The sequence below is a fragment of the Podarcis pityusensis genome (genome assembly GCF_964106645.2).
Source record: "Podarcis pityusensis genome assembly, chromosome: 3".
Lineage (NCBI taxonomy): Eukaryota > Metazoa > Chordata > Lepidosauria > Squamata > Lacertidae > Podarcis > Podarcis pityusensis.
Genome location: NC_138026.1, coordinates 14,028,743 through 14,042,883, shown reverse-complemented (window position 1 = coordinate 14,042,883; position 14,141 = coordinate 14,028,743). Strand labels below are relative to the sequence as shown.

General features: G+C 48.5%; 2 long non-coding RNA genes across 5 annotated transcripts in view; one reads left to right on the top strand and one right to left on the bottom strand.

Moving 5' to 3' along the window:
- Positions 1–14,141, top strand: part of LOC308473667 — a 51,402-nt gene that overhangs the window by 11,656 nt on the left and 25,605 nt on the right. For 3 of the 4 annotated variants that reach the window (XR_013984167.1, XR_013984168.1, XR_013984169.1), the window contains exons 2-3: positions 5,492–6,835; positions 8,373–8,495. This is a non-coding gene — a long non-coding RNA (uncharacterized lncRNA). Of the gene's footprint in view, positions 1–2,954; positions 6,836–8,372; positions 8,496–14,141 lie in introns of those variants that run through there. The other variant, XR_013984170.1, reaches the window with a different exon arrangement.
- Positions 3,421–6,581, bottom strand: LOC308473677. The gene is made up of 2 exons (XR_013984183.1): positions 6,476–6,581; positions 3,421–6,435 (listed from the first exon to the last, which is right to left on the bottom strand). It is a non-coding gene; the product is annotated as an uncharacterized lncRNA (long non-coding RNA).

Sequence of the window (14,141 nt, the reverse complement as noted above, 5' to 3'; positions counted from 1 at the left end):
GTCGTTGTTTGAGGACTATCCCTGCCTCCGGGTCTGGTCCTGACCAGACGGATACTAGAATCAGCAAGGGATACCCACATGACCTGAAGGTGCTGCTGTGCAATGCCAGGTCAATGATTCATAAGACCACTGCCATCCATGACTTGATCATGGATGGAGGACTTGACCTGGCATGTGTAACAGAGACTTAGTTGGATGAAGCAGATGGGCCTGTCCTTACCGCTGCTTGTCCACCAGGTTTCTCTTATGCACAGCAACCCAGGCCTTGAGGACGGGGGGGGGAGGGGGTTGCAGTGATTTTTAGGAAGTCACTAGTTTGCACCAGGCGTCCCATTGTAAAGACCCAGTTCTCTGAGTCTTTTTGGTGTACCGACCTCCCCGCTGCACCAAGGATTCCCTGCCCGAGCTGCTTCAGGTCGTGGCGGATGTTCTCCTAGAGACACCTAGTTTGGTTGTCCTAGGGGATTTTAACTGGTCCCATCACCTCCTGGCAAATAGAAGGGGAAGAAAGTGAGAGATTTTACCTTATTGGGCTTCATGATCACTGCAGATGGTGACAGCAGCCACGAAATTAAAAGACGCCTGCTTCTTGGGAGAAAAGTGATGACAAACCTAGACAGCATCTTAAAAAGCAGAGACATCACCTTGCCAACAAAGGTCTGTATAGTAAAAGCTATGGTTTTCCCAGTAGTGATGTATGGAAGTGAGAGCTGGACCATAAAGAAGGCTGATCGAATTGATGCTTTTGAATTATGGTGCTGGAGGAGACTCTTGAGAGTCCCATGGACTGCAAGAAGATCAAACCTATCCATTCTTAAGGAAATGAGCCCCGAGTGCTCACTGGAAGGACAGATTATGAAGCTAAGGCTCCAATACTTTGGCCACCTCATGAGAAGAGAAGACTCCCTGGAAAAGACCCTGATGTTGGGAAAGATTGAGGGCACAAGGAGAAGGGAACGACAGAGGACGAGATGGTTGGACAGTGTTCTCAAAGCTACCAATATGAGTCTGACCAAACTGTGGGAGGCAGTGGAAGACAGGAGTGCTCTGGTCCATGGGGTCACGAAGAGTCGGACACGACTAAACGACTAAACAACAACAACAAATTCTGCATTTATGGGATGCGGGTGGCACTGTGGTCTAAACCACTGAGCCTTGGGCTTGCCGATCAGAAGGTCGGCAGTTCGAATCCCCACAACAGGGTGAGCTCCCTTTGCTCAGTCCCAGCTCCTGCCAACCTAGCAGTTCGAAAGCACATCAAAATGTAAGTAGATAAATAGGTACTGCTCCGGTGGGAAGGTAAACGGCGTTTCCGTGTGCTGCTCTGGTTTCGCCAGAAGCGGCTTAGTCATGCTGGCCACATGACCTGGAAAAACTGTCTGTGGACAAACGTCGGCTCCCTCGGCCAGTAAAGCAAGATGAGCGCTGCAACCCCAGGCGTTCGCGACTGGACTTAACCGTCAGGGGTCCTTTACCTTTTTTTTTTTTTTTTTATTCTGCATTAGTCAGACCACACTTGGAATACTATGTCCAATTCTGGGCACCACAATTTAAGAAGGATGTTGACAAGCTGGAACGTGTGCAGAGGAGGGCAGCCAAGATGATCAAGGGTCTGGAAACAAAGCCTTATGGAGAGCAATTGAAGGAGCGGGGTATGTTTAGTCTGGAAAAGAGGAGACTGAGAGGACATATGATAGCCATCTTCAAATATCTTAAGGGCTGTCACATGGAGGAGGGAGGGTGCTTGTTTTATCTTGCTCTGGAGGGTAGAACTCAAACCAATACCTTCAAGTTGCAAGAAAGAACATTCAGAAAAAACTTTCTGTAAGAGCTGTTCAGCAGTGGAACAGACTCCCACAAGAGGTGGTGGACTCTCCTTGGAGGTTTTGAAACAGAGGTTGGCTGGTCATCTGTCATGGATGCTTTAGCTGAGATTCCTACATTGCTAGGGGTTGGACTAGATGACCCTTGGGGTCCCTTTCAACTCTATGATTCTATGAGTCAGTTGCAAATGTTTTGTGAACTGAAATGATTGCAGTGGAGTGATGTCTGAGTATGTTCCATGGCAGTAAAGTCCTATGAAAGTGGAACTGAACTATAGCCAACAGTCCTGGTTCAAATCAAGCTCCAAGCATGATGGAGCAGAAGCAAATGATTATGGAATATTTGATATGCCCACAGAGGCAGGTATTTCCAGGTGTGGCTAGAGAAGATTCCTGTCTCAAACTGAAGAACTGCTGCCAGTGAGTGTAAAAAACACTGAACTAGGTGGGCCTACAGTCTCAGTAGAAAGCAGTTTTCTTTGTTACCATGGAGGAAGAAAGGAGCTGTCATTAGCACCAGTATGATTTCCTGCAAGCAGAACATCCTCCATAGGCTGCTGCTACCAGTAGAACTCAGCGTGTTCTGGTTAGCAAATCTATCTTCATAGTTCAATTGAATTAATATGAGCCACTACTATAGAAAATTAGAGAATTGCTCAGGTCAGTAGCATAGCTAGCCAGGGGTGGGTGGTCCACACTGGGTGGCATGAGGGTCTGTAGGGTGGCACGGTGGCTGCTTTGTGTTGGGCAGCAGGGGAGCTTGAGAGATCGTGGCGGTTGCTGGGCATTTTGGGTGCTGCGGGGGGGGGGCACTTCCTGTCCCTGAAATTGGTGAGGACAGGAAGCTCAACAACTTTGATTTTCCAAAAAAAAAGCTGCACAACTATGACTTGATAAAAAAAAAAAAGACAATAACTTTGGTCTGCTCCAGGTGCCGGCAAGGATTGCTACACTGCTGGCTCAGGTATCCTGTCCACTTCTCATATATTTCTGACATTTAAAAAGTCGTTATTGGTAACTTGTTTGGGAGCACATTAGAGCGTTTTAGTCACTACTATAGTTTTAATTTATTTTTATTTTTTATAATAATTTTATTGATTTTAACATATAAATTATAATATGCACCACAAAACTTCACCACTTATACAATCTTCTTTTGGACTTCCATCAGCACCTCTGATGATCCACTGTTTTTATCACTTCTTATGCATTTCTTAAGTTCATATTGCCTTTAATTATCCTAACTAACCATCCTCCCCTTTATCCATTTTTGCAATAGTTCCAATAATTCACCTCACAAAACTTCTTGCAAACCTACAAACGTAATCTGATCATCACAATTACTTTTCAAATAGTCTGTAAATTTACACCAGTCTTCTGTGAATTTCAGGTCCTGCAGATTTCGAATCCTTCCTGTTAATTTGTCTAGTTCTGCATAGTCCATTAATTTCACCCTCCGTTTTTCTTTCGTCAGTAATTCTTCTTGCTTCCATTTTTGTGCCAATAATATTCTTGCTGCCGTCGTTGCATATAAAAACAGCTTACAATCTTTTCTACTTATATCACTTCCTACAATGCCCAGTAAAAATGCTTCTGGTTTCTTTATAAATGTGTATTTCAACATTTTTTTCATCTCATTATATATCATTTCCCAGAAGCTTTTCACCTTCTTACATTCCCACCACATGTGATAAAATGCTCCTTCTTTTTCTTTACATTTCCAACATTTATTACTAACTTTAATTTATTTTAAACTAGACAGCCTCATTTAAAAAAAATAAAAATAAAAAGCAAATAAAGTGGCTTGTAGCACCTTAAAGACTAACAACACAATCCTAAACTTGTCTGCTGTTCAGAAGTAAGGCTCAACAAGGTCAATGGAACTTACTTCCAGTTAAGGGGTATAGGATTGCAGCCAAAGGGTGATATGTACAGTAACTATGTTTTACTTGGAGTAAACTCACTGAAATCAATGGACGTAACTTAGACATGTTCATTATTTTCAGTGGGTTGATTCTGAACGAAGCATAGTTGAATACCACCCTACCAAATTTATTACAGCAGGAGCTCTTTGGGATGCAAAGCCACTTGTCAGCCCACAAAGGCTTATGCCATAATCAGTTTTTAAGATGCCACAAGACCCTTTTTTTTTTGCTGCAAGAGACTTATGTGACTACACCTCTGGAAATTTTTACAGAATTAGTGTCAATCATCTGCGGCTGTCATTTCTCCAGTCATTTGGTGTCTGCTGAAGAGCCTTTTAGTAGATGTGTTGTGAAGTCATATTGGGTTATATAGGCTGTCCTCAGGGTATGGCTTTCCTGGAACAAAAAACTTAAGAAACAAGTCAAGAGATTTCCACACAGCTACCAGTGAACCCTTGTCAAAGGAGTGTTAGAATGCATGCAAAATCTATTCTTATGAATACATATGTGGAGGCATGAATCCTGAACATGTTAGAAAAGTATTTCTGGGGAATAATAAAATCATCTGGGAAATGAATCCTGGGATACTGAACTCTTTATCTCTCTGCTTTACAGGTTTCTCAAACTCCAGCTGGAGTTGAGTCCAAATCTTAAAGAGACACAGAAATAAAAACTTTGTTTTGTTACTATTTGAATTACAAGGTCTAACGCAGCATATTCTGCATTGTGGAAATAAGGAACAGGGAAAAGCATAGATCCCTGCTGTAGAACAGCAGGCACAGTGCTGAGAAGAGCTGGCTTAGCAGGAACTTTTTGTTCTCTGATAATCGGATATTGGCAGCAGCAATAATATATGTGCAATACTGAAAAAGGAAACAGATTAACCCTGCAATATTCTGCTGGGTTGCCCTCCTGGGGCCATGGGAAGCATTGGAGTACTCCAGTCTTGGAAAGGGATACCATACTCACTTTCTGATTCCCTCTTTCCACCACCAATTATTAATTTAGTATTAGAAACCTCACAGCATTTAAAATGTTTTGCTGAATTACATCCTCAATAATTGGAATTTACCACCAGGCCTTTTCTGTGTCATGTGTCTGCTGGGTCAGCCAAATGCAAGGTGCTTCAGTATTGGAAGAAGGCATTGTCATTGCTGTGGATTAACAATTTGCACTCCCTGCCCTTATTTGAACTGGCCATTTATTGACAAGTACACAATGAGGAGAAATATGAGAACATTTGGTTAGCTTGAGACATGTGTCATACTGAGCGATACAGTATATTTGTATGGTTGAAACACTATAACTCATGTCAACCTCATTCCTATTTTGACTTCCCATTTTTATTTGTATGCTACTATAATTGCATTGTTGAAAAACTCAAATAAAAAAGTCTTTAAAGAACTAGGCCAGTTCAATACTGGTGTACACTGACGGTCGGTGGCTGTCCAGGGTTTTAGCCTTTCCCATCTTGGCCCTACCTGGAGATGCCAGGGATGGAACCCAAGGCCTTCTGCATGCCAAGTAGATGCCCCAAATAACAGGGGAAGAGCCCACTGCTCCTTGGTACAGCACATCCTTCGCATGGAGGAGGTCCCAGGTTCAGTCCTGGGCAATAAATCCTCTGCTTGAAACGCTGGAAAGTTTCTGCTGCCAGCCAATGTAGCCAACACTGAACTAGATGGACCAATGATCTGGCTCCATATAGGGCAGCACCTTATAATCTTACGGTCCACTCTGCAGGTCACTGGGACTTGTGGGCCTGTCTCCCTACGTGTCCTCAATCTGCAATTCCCAGTGCAATCCCAGGCAAGCAGGAAACGACCAAAGAGGCAGAAGTCACAGCAATGGGCGAAAAAGAAAACTCGACTGACCCCAGCCAGCAACGTTGGGCAGGTAAGCAGTTGATAGGTTGGGCGGCACCGGAAAACGAATCCCTGGATCCTTGTGGCTTCGCTGCCTTGGGCTGCAACCGAGAAATGAATGGTTGGAGATCCTGAAGCTGTAAGGAATGCACTTCTGAGCACGTGCAGAGAGCTTTCTTTGGGTTACATTGGACAACCGCCAGCCACTTCCTCCCCTCTGGATTTAGGAGGCCCATTGAGCTTGTGCTTCCTACCAGACTTTAGCCCTGGTGGCATCTCCTTGCAATAATAATAATAATAATAATAAATTTTATTTATACCCTGTCCTCCCCGGCCAGAGCCGGGCTCAGGGCGGCTAACACCAATAAAATTACAGTAAAAACATAATAGGAAAAAACCAATTTAAAATACAGGTTAAAATGCAATTTAAAATGTAGCCTCATTTTAAAAGTAGCCCATAGATCAAAACCATAAGGGGAGGGAAGACATAAGGGTCAGACTGACTCCAAATCAAAGGCCAGGCAGAACAGCGCTGCCTTGCAGGCCCTGCAGAAAGATGTCAAGTCCCACAGGGCCCTAGTCTCTTGTGACAGAGCGTTCCACCAAGTCGGGGCCAGTACTGAAAAGGCCCTGGCTCTACTTGGGACCAATCTAACCACCTTGCGACCTGGGACCTCCAAAATGTTGCCGTTTGTGGACCTTAAGGTCCTCCACGGGGCATACCATATACAGTGGTCCCTTGGTTCTCAAACAACTTGGAACCCAAACACTGCTAACCCGGAAGTGTTATGGTTTGCGAACTTTTTTCGGAAGTCAAACGTGCTCTGTTTTGAGTGTTACGCTTCCAGTTTGAGTGCCACACTACCTTTTTGAGTGTTACGCTGAGGCCTGTCTGTTTTTGCTATTTATTTTGCGATTTTCCTTCTGTGGCTCTTTTGTTTTTTGTTTTTGTGACTGTGTGGAATTCAGCTCAGCTACTGATTGAAAAAAAGAGGTCTGGTGTTTGCTTGCTGGACTTCCATTCCATCCCCCAAGGAGCTGGACTAGTTTCAGGGTTGTGAAGCTGCTTCTGGAGAGCAGAAACCCAATCTGTCTGAAGCTGACAGAACAATCTTCCATGGGAGCAAAGCCCATAGAATCAGAGCCAGGACTCTCCTTCCCCTGTGGAACCAAATGCCTCTCACAACACCTCATCAGTCCAGCAGTTCAGGGAGCACACTAGGTGGGAAAGTAGGAGGCCATCTTTGCACTAGAAGACTGTCCCTTCGCAACTTCTCTATGGTGCCCAGTTGGGCCCTGTGGCATTTGCCCGTTTGTTTAGAAAATGTTTGAACAGGGGGGAGAGATAGGGTTAAAAATATAGACCAATAGGAAAGCCGGAGGTGGAGCCTACCTATGTATAAAAGGGCTTAGCCTGAGGTTTGAGTTAGTTGTTGAGAGTTTTTGGTGGGTAGTTGGTTGGTTTTAGTGGGTTGGTTGGTTGGTTGGTTGGTTGGTTGCGAAAGGCAGTTGGAGAAGCAGTTGGCAGGCAGTTGGAAATAGAGAGACAGGGCAGTGGGTTCTTGAGTGAGGGGAGGTAGAAGAGATAGAGAGAGGAAAATAAGACTAAGAAAGTAAAGAGCAACAACATTGGGAATGCCGTAAAAGTTTGTTTGTGTCTGAAATAAAATACACTCTTCTTTATTAATTGAGAACCTGACTGAGGCTGAAGTGATTTTACCGGGGAGAACCTGGTTGGTGGCAGCGGATTAGTGGTGTAAGGGTCAATAGTCCATGAGACGACCGGGGGCTCCATACAAACGCCACAGGCCCCTTCTCCAATTTTGCACCCCTAGAACTTGTACATTACAAATTTCTAAGATCAGCCCTTCAAGTCCCAAAATGTGTCCCTAGTGCCACCCTGAGACTAGAGACAGGTTTCATAAAAGTGGAGGCTACAGTGTAGGTGACCATACTCAACTACTGGCTCAGATTATCCTTATTTTCCCTTGGCCTTGCCCCACTAACTATGAATGGTGATTTTCAATCCACGTGGAAACAGGCTGTGGCAACTAAAATCTCAACCCTGGGCTTCTCTCTAGGTTTTTTACTCAGCATGGGATACAATCAGGCCAAAGCTCTCATAAAACAATGTGTTGCAGACCCAGAGCACCCAGTTGCTTGAGAGCCTACTGCCACCATTGGGATTTTTTTGTGGTGGCAGGGAGTTAATTCATGCTAATCTTTAGCAGTGCTGCTGCAGACAGGTGGCTCTTGTGACTGCTGAGTGCTATGTGGAGAAGTCAGCAGATCAGATTGGACATTCATTTGCAGTAGTGGCCTTTCAAGTATTTGCTGTCAAGTGCCAAACCCCAATAATTCTGTAATTGCGTGTGTGGGGTGTGTGTGTGTGTGGCATTGGTGAGAGTCAGTAGCAATCACATGGCTTCAACACAGCCAGTTGCCAGATGTGCATCTAAAAAGCCATCCCTCAATCATGTTAGCTCCCCTCTTTCATTAGTGAAAAAGGTTAAATCAGCAGGCAGGGATGTTGGAGAATTCCAACAGAAATGGGACTAAAAATTGCCAATTATTTGCCTTCCATGTCCGGAAAAGAAATCAATCTAGCAAATGCAATTGGCATTGGCTGTTGCTTTCAGTATTCAAACAATACATAATGAACCCCACCCTCAATTTGAATTGTGTTTCCTTTTAAATGAAGCAAATGATGTAGAATAAGATAATAATCACATAATTAATTCTGTAAAATTCCTCCATAGGAGACAATGAGACGACTCACGTTTTTGTCAGAGGCCAAACTGCAGAAGAACAGAAACAAAATCAAGGCATGCGACAACCATGAGTCAGAAAGGAAATCAATGCCTTTGTACATCCCTCAATAGGTGTTATGTACTGAGTTGAATAGGATCCAAACTGTAGCAGTCTGATTGGTCCTAGAACAATAGGATCCAAAAGGCAGCAGTCTGATTGGTCCTAGAACAATAGGATTCAGAATGCAGCAGTCTGATTGGTCCTAGAACAATGCAGCAGTATGATTGGTTGGCAGGAACCACCCAATCCTGCTCCAGATAGAAGTGAATCCACATCCTGATTGGCTTACAGTAGAATTCCAGAATTAGCCAATCATGTGCAGCCCATTGTGTAAATAATGTATATAAAGCAGATACTGTGAGGGGACATTCATTCATTCCTCCTCACCACTATGAGCTGAATAAAGAGCATGAAATCACTTTGCGACTCTGAGTATATTTCACTGGCGACGAAGGTGGGATCCCGCTGAGCTGACTGCCACACACAGCACCGCAGCACCGCCAACTGCCGCACCGCTGCCTCGCACCGTGTATCCAGGCTTCAGCTCCGGGGCACAAGGAACTCAGAATGGCAGCCAACAGCAGCTTCTCGCCATTCAACCCAGCATCTGGAGACTGGGAAGCGTACGCCTCCCGTTTCACCTTCCTCCTAGAAGCCAAAGGGGTCACCGACGAAGAAGACGCCAAGAAGAGGGCGATATTCTTCAGCGTCTGCGGAGAGGAGACGTTTGAAATCGCCCGGGCTCTCCTTGCGCCTGAAGACGTCGCTACTGTTCCATACAAAACAATAATGGAACAGCTGAAGGGGCACTTTTCGCCGCAGCCCTCAGTGGTGGCTCGTCGAAATGCCTTCTACGCAAAGCGGCAAGCCCCTGGGGAAACCATAACTGGGTTTGTGACCTCTCTCCGCCAAGCCGCCCGGTTCTGCAACTTCTCAGAGCTGGAGAACATGCTTCGTGACCGCCTCGTCGGTGGCCTGAAGGATGAGAAGCTGCAACGACGCCTCTACGCTAAGAAGGACCTAACGTTCCAGGTCGCTCTGGAGGAGGCCCTGGCAACAGAAGCTGCCGAGAGGTCGACCCAAGAGGCACGGCCGAGCCTACCATCCCAACCGAGGGTCCACCATGAAGACCTCACCGACGACTCAGGATCCGACAGGGAGGAGGTGCACCGAGTACAGCAGCGCACTCAAGCAGCGCACAGACCACAGCTGCCTCGACGAGAAGGAGGGAACTGCGCAAGCTGCGGGGAGAGTCACGAGAGGAGGACCTGCCGTTTCCGCAACGCAGAGTGCAGGCAGTGCAGAAAATCGGGACACATCGCCCGGGTGTGTCGGGCTCGGCCCACCCGACACCAGGCATCAGATGACCAATCCAAGAGCCCCAGGTCCCGGGGCCCAACGCACCAAGGCAACTCGACGGAGCTCACGGACTTCCAGGTATACCAGTTGCCCCACCCCAACGTAGAGAAAATTTATGTAGAGGTACAGATAGAGGGGGCCCCATGCCGCATGGAGCTTGACACGGGTTCAACTCTATCCATAATCTCGGCAAGGACCTTAAGGAAACTGTGTCCCACTGGGGGTCCCAAACTCAGGCCGGCCCCATTCACCCTCCGGGACTTCCAGAAACGTAAGGTCCCCACAATGGGGGTGGGGACCTTCAGGGTGCAATATCGAGGGCGGACGCGGCAACTGGACTTGCTTGTGGTCAAGGGCCCCTACATTAGCTTACTGGGATTGGCATGGTTTGGACCACTGGGGCTAGCTGTCACCGGGGTGAACCACACTAGCTTACAAGTGGACGTGGACGCCATATGCAAGGAATTTCCAGGGGTTTTCGATGGGAAATTGGGACAGTATACGGGCCCCCCCATTGCGCTACAGCTTGACCCCGCAGTACGACCGGTCAGGCTCAAGGCCCGCCGGGTCCCGTTCGCCTTGAAACCCCGTATAGACGAGGAATTGGACCAACTCGTAGAGCAAGGAGTGCTGGAGCCGGTGCCTAATGCTCCCTGGGAAACCCCAATCGTCACACCCGTCAAGCCTAATGGTTCGGTCCGCATCTGCGCAGACTACAAATGTACCATAAACAAGGCCCTCACGGCCCACGCATACCCAGTGCCAGTGGTCAGCCATGTCCTTGCCACCCTGGCTGGGTCGAAAATTTTTGGCAAGCTGGACTTGGCCCAAGCATATCAACAGCTGCCAGTAGATGAGGCCACAGCAGAGGCACAGACGATTGTGACGCACAGAGGAGCGTTCAGGGTAAAGCGGCTGCAATTCGGTGTCAGCGTGGCACCAGGCATATTCCAGAATATAATGGACTCTCTCCTTAAAGGGATTCCTGGCGTCACCCCCTTCTTCGATGATGTGTTGATTGCCGGCCCCACACCAGAGGAGTTTGAGGACCGCCTCCGCACCGTTCTGCACCGTTTCCAGACGGCGGGTCTCAAGGTGAAGCGGGAAAAATGTCTACTAGGAGTGCCTCAGGTGGACTTTCTGGGATTTATGGTGGACGCAGAAGGGGTCCACCCGACTGGGGACAAGGTACGGGCCATTTGTGATGCCCCAGCGCCCAAGAGCAAGACTGAACTTCAGGCCTTCTTGGGACTATTGAACTTTTACCATTCCTTCCTTCCCCACAAGGCGGCGGTAGCGGAGCCCCTACACAGACTCCTGGACAAGCGGGCCCCTTGGGTGTGGGGCCAGCGCCAGGAGGCCGCATTCCAGGCAGTCAAGGACTTGCTTGTCTCAAACTCGGTCTTGGCACACTTCGACGAGAGGCTGCCGGTGGTGCTAGCATGCGACGCCTCACCCTATGGCATTGGAGCTGTCCTGGGGCACCAACTCCCGGATGGAAGAGAGGTACCGGTGGCGTACTTTTCCCAGACACTCAACACAACCGAGCGGAACTACTCGCAAATCGACAAGGAGGGTCTGGCAATCGTAAAGGGAGTAAAAAAATTCCATGATTTCTTGTACGGGCGGCCCTTCACCGTGGTGACTGACCACAAGCCGTTGCTTGGCTTGTTTGCCCCCGAAAAGCAGACCCCCCAAGTGCTGTCTCCTCGCGTCCTCAGGTGGTCAATTTTCCTTGCCAGCTACCAGTATGCACTGATTCACCGACCTGGGAAGGCGATGGGCCATGCGGACGCCCTCAGCAGGCTACCACTACCGGAAACAGGCCCTGACCCAGCACCTGCACAAGAGGTTATGAGCCTGGAGCTGCTTCCCGACCGCCCCATTCAGGCACAAGAAGTTGCACACCATTCCAAGAAAGATAGGGTCATCTCCCGGGTCCTGGACTGGGTGTGGAGGGGATGGCCCAGCAGCAGCCCCGGGCCAGAATTCGCCGGCTACACAACCCGCAAACATGAACTGTCGGCTCACAAGGGGTGCCTGTTATGGGGAAGCAGAGTCGTTGTTCCCCAGCCCCTCTGCAAAAGGGTCCTCACAGCCCTACACGAGACACATCCAGGGGTAGTAAGAATGAAGGCCCTTGCCAGGAGTTATGTGTGGTGGCCGGGGATCGATGGAGAGATAGAGGCCTGGGTCAAACACTGCCAGGCCTGCCAAGAATCCCGCCCAGATCCCCCAAGGGCCCCAGTCCAGTCCTGGGAGTCCGCCCGAGCACCATGGTCACGCCTGCATGTGGATTTCGCTGGCCCCTTTCAGGGGAAAACATTCTTCATAGTGGTGGACTCCTACACCAAATGGCTGGAAGTCGCACTGGTACCGTCCACTTCCACGTCCGCAGCCATCCGGGTACTACGCAGGCTGTTTGCAACCCACGGGCTCCCTGACACTCTCGTCTCAGACAACGGGACTGCATTTACGTCAGGAGAATTCCAAACCTTCACAGCGCAGAACGCCATCCGCCACATCCGTTCGGCGCCGTTCCACCCTGCCACCAATGGCCAAGCAGAACGCATGGTGCGGACCACCAAGGACACCCTTCGCCGCATGACGCAAGGGGACTGGGAGTACCGCCTTGCCACATTCCTTCTAGCACAGCACAGCACCCCCAGCTCAACGACTGGCCGGAGCCCCGCTGAACTACTAATGGGTCGGCGCCTTGCAATCAGATTGGACCGCCTTCACCCCGATAGAGCTCAGGATGAGGTAGTGGTGGGGGAAGGCAGGAACCCCCGGACCTTCGAGGCCCAGGACCCAGTGTACGCAAAGAATTTTGGGGCAGGCCCAGCATGGGTACCCGCCACAATCACCAGGGTCACTGGCCCCGTGTCGTACGAGGTGCTAACGGATGGGGGGCAATGCTGGCGCCGCCACTGCGACCAGATACGGCGACGATTCCCGGGAGAAAACCAGGAGGAGGACAGGTCAGAGGAGTCCCAAGGGAACAGCGGGGCAGTGAGGCCCATAGAGCAGGAGGGGCCAGCAGGAGAGGCAGAATCAGTAAATACAGAGAGGACCTGTGAGGCCGAAAGGACACCGGAACCAGAACCACGACTGAGCGAGCCGGTTGCACCGGACCAAACAGCCGCATCACAGCCAGCATCCTTGGAACACGAGCCAGAACCCGGAGCCCGGACCAGGGAACACCCCAGGCCACAACGCACACGTAGGCCGCCGGCATACCTTGAGGACTATGAATGCGACCTCCCGGGCAGGACTGGAACTTAGAGGGGAGGGGTGTTATGTACTGAGTTGAATAGGATCCAAACTGTAGCAGTCTGATTGGTCCTAGAACAATAGGATTCAGAATGCAGCAGTCTGATTGGTCCTAGAACAATGCAGCAGTATGATTGGTTGGCAGGAACCACCCAATCCTGCTCCAGATAGAAGTGAATCCACATCCTGATTGGCTTACAGTAGAATTCCAGAATTAGCCAATCATGTGCAGCCCATTGTGTAAATAATGTATATAAAGCAGATACTGTGAGGGGACATTCATTCATTCCTCCTCACCACTATGAGCTGAATAAAGAGCATGAAATCACTTTGCGACTCTGAGTATATTTCAATAGGTAAGCAGCAGGTCTGTCTGGAGAATATGTCAGTGAGAAGCAAGCAGGGCAAATAGGAGGAAGGACGTGTAGGTGGGGAACAAGTTATTCTCTTGCTTGCTTGCTTATAAGCAGGCAGGCAGGCAGGCATGAAGAGGAAGAAAATAGAAGCATATGGGAAACAAATGGCTTGAAAAATGCTGGCATCAGGCAGTCTGTGTAGCTGCTGATCTGAAAGTCAAATGTTTAAGAGAGAATATGTAGCAGAATGTAAGGTTATGTAGGTATGAAGGGCCAGTAAGAATGTTTACTCTGAGGGCTCCTTTGCACATTTCAGGAAGTGCAGGAAAGCTAACCCCACCTTGTTTCACTAAAATAGGAAATAAGTTGATTAATTCTAGTAAAGCACTAAGGAGAGAATCCCGCTACAAGGGAACGAATGCCCCTGGAAAGACCAGAATTATGCTCATGGAATGATTTGAGGGATGGGGTAGGGGGAATACTTGACAGGAGCAAATAAATGCTTCATGTGTGCCACAGCTGTCACACCACCTCCCAGCAATGCTAATAAGACCTCGGTTCCTGAAATCTCAAAGCGTCATTAGATGAGTGAATCAAGTTGTGATTAAGTATTCATGGGTGGAATGCAATGCCATGCTAAGGCAATTTTCTGCAGGTAGAACAATCTCCCCACTCCCTGCATGCTGTTCCAGAGGTTCTCCTGAACATCCTGAGCAGATTTGGGACACA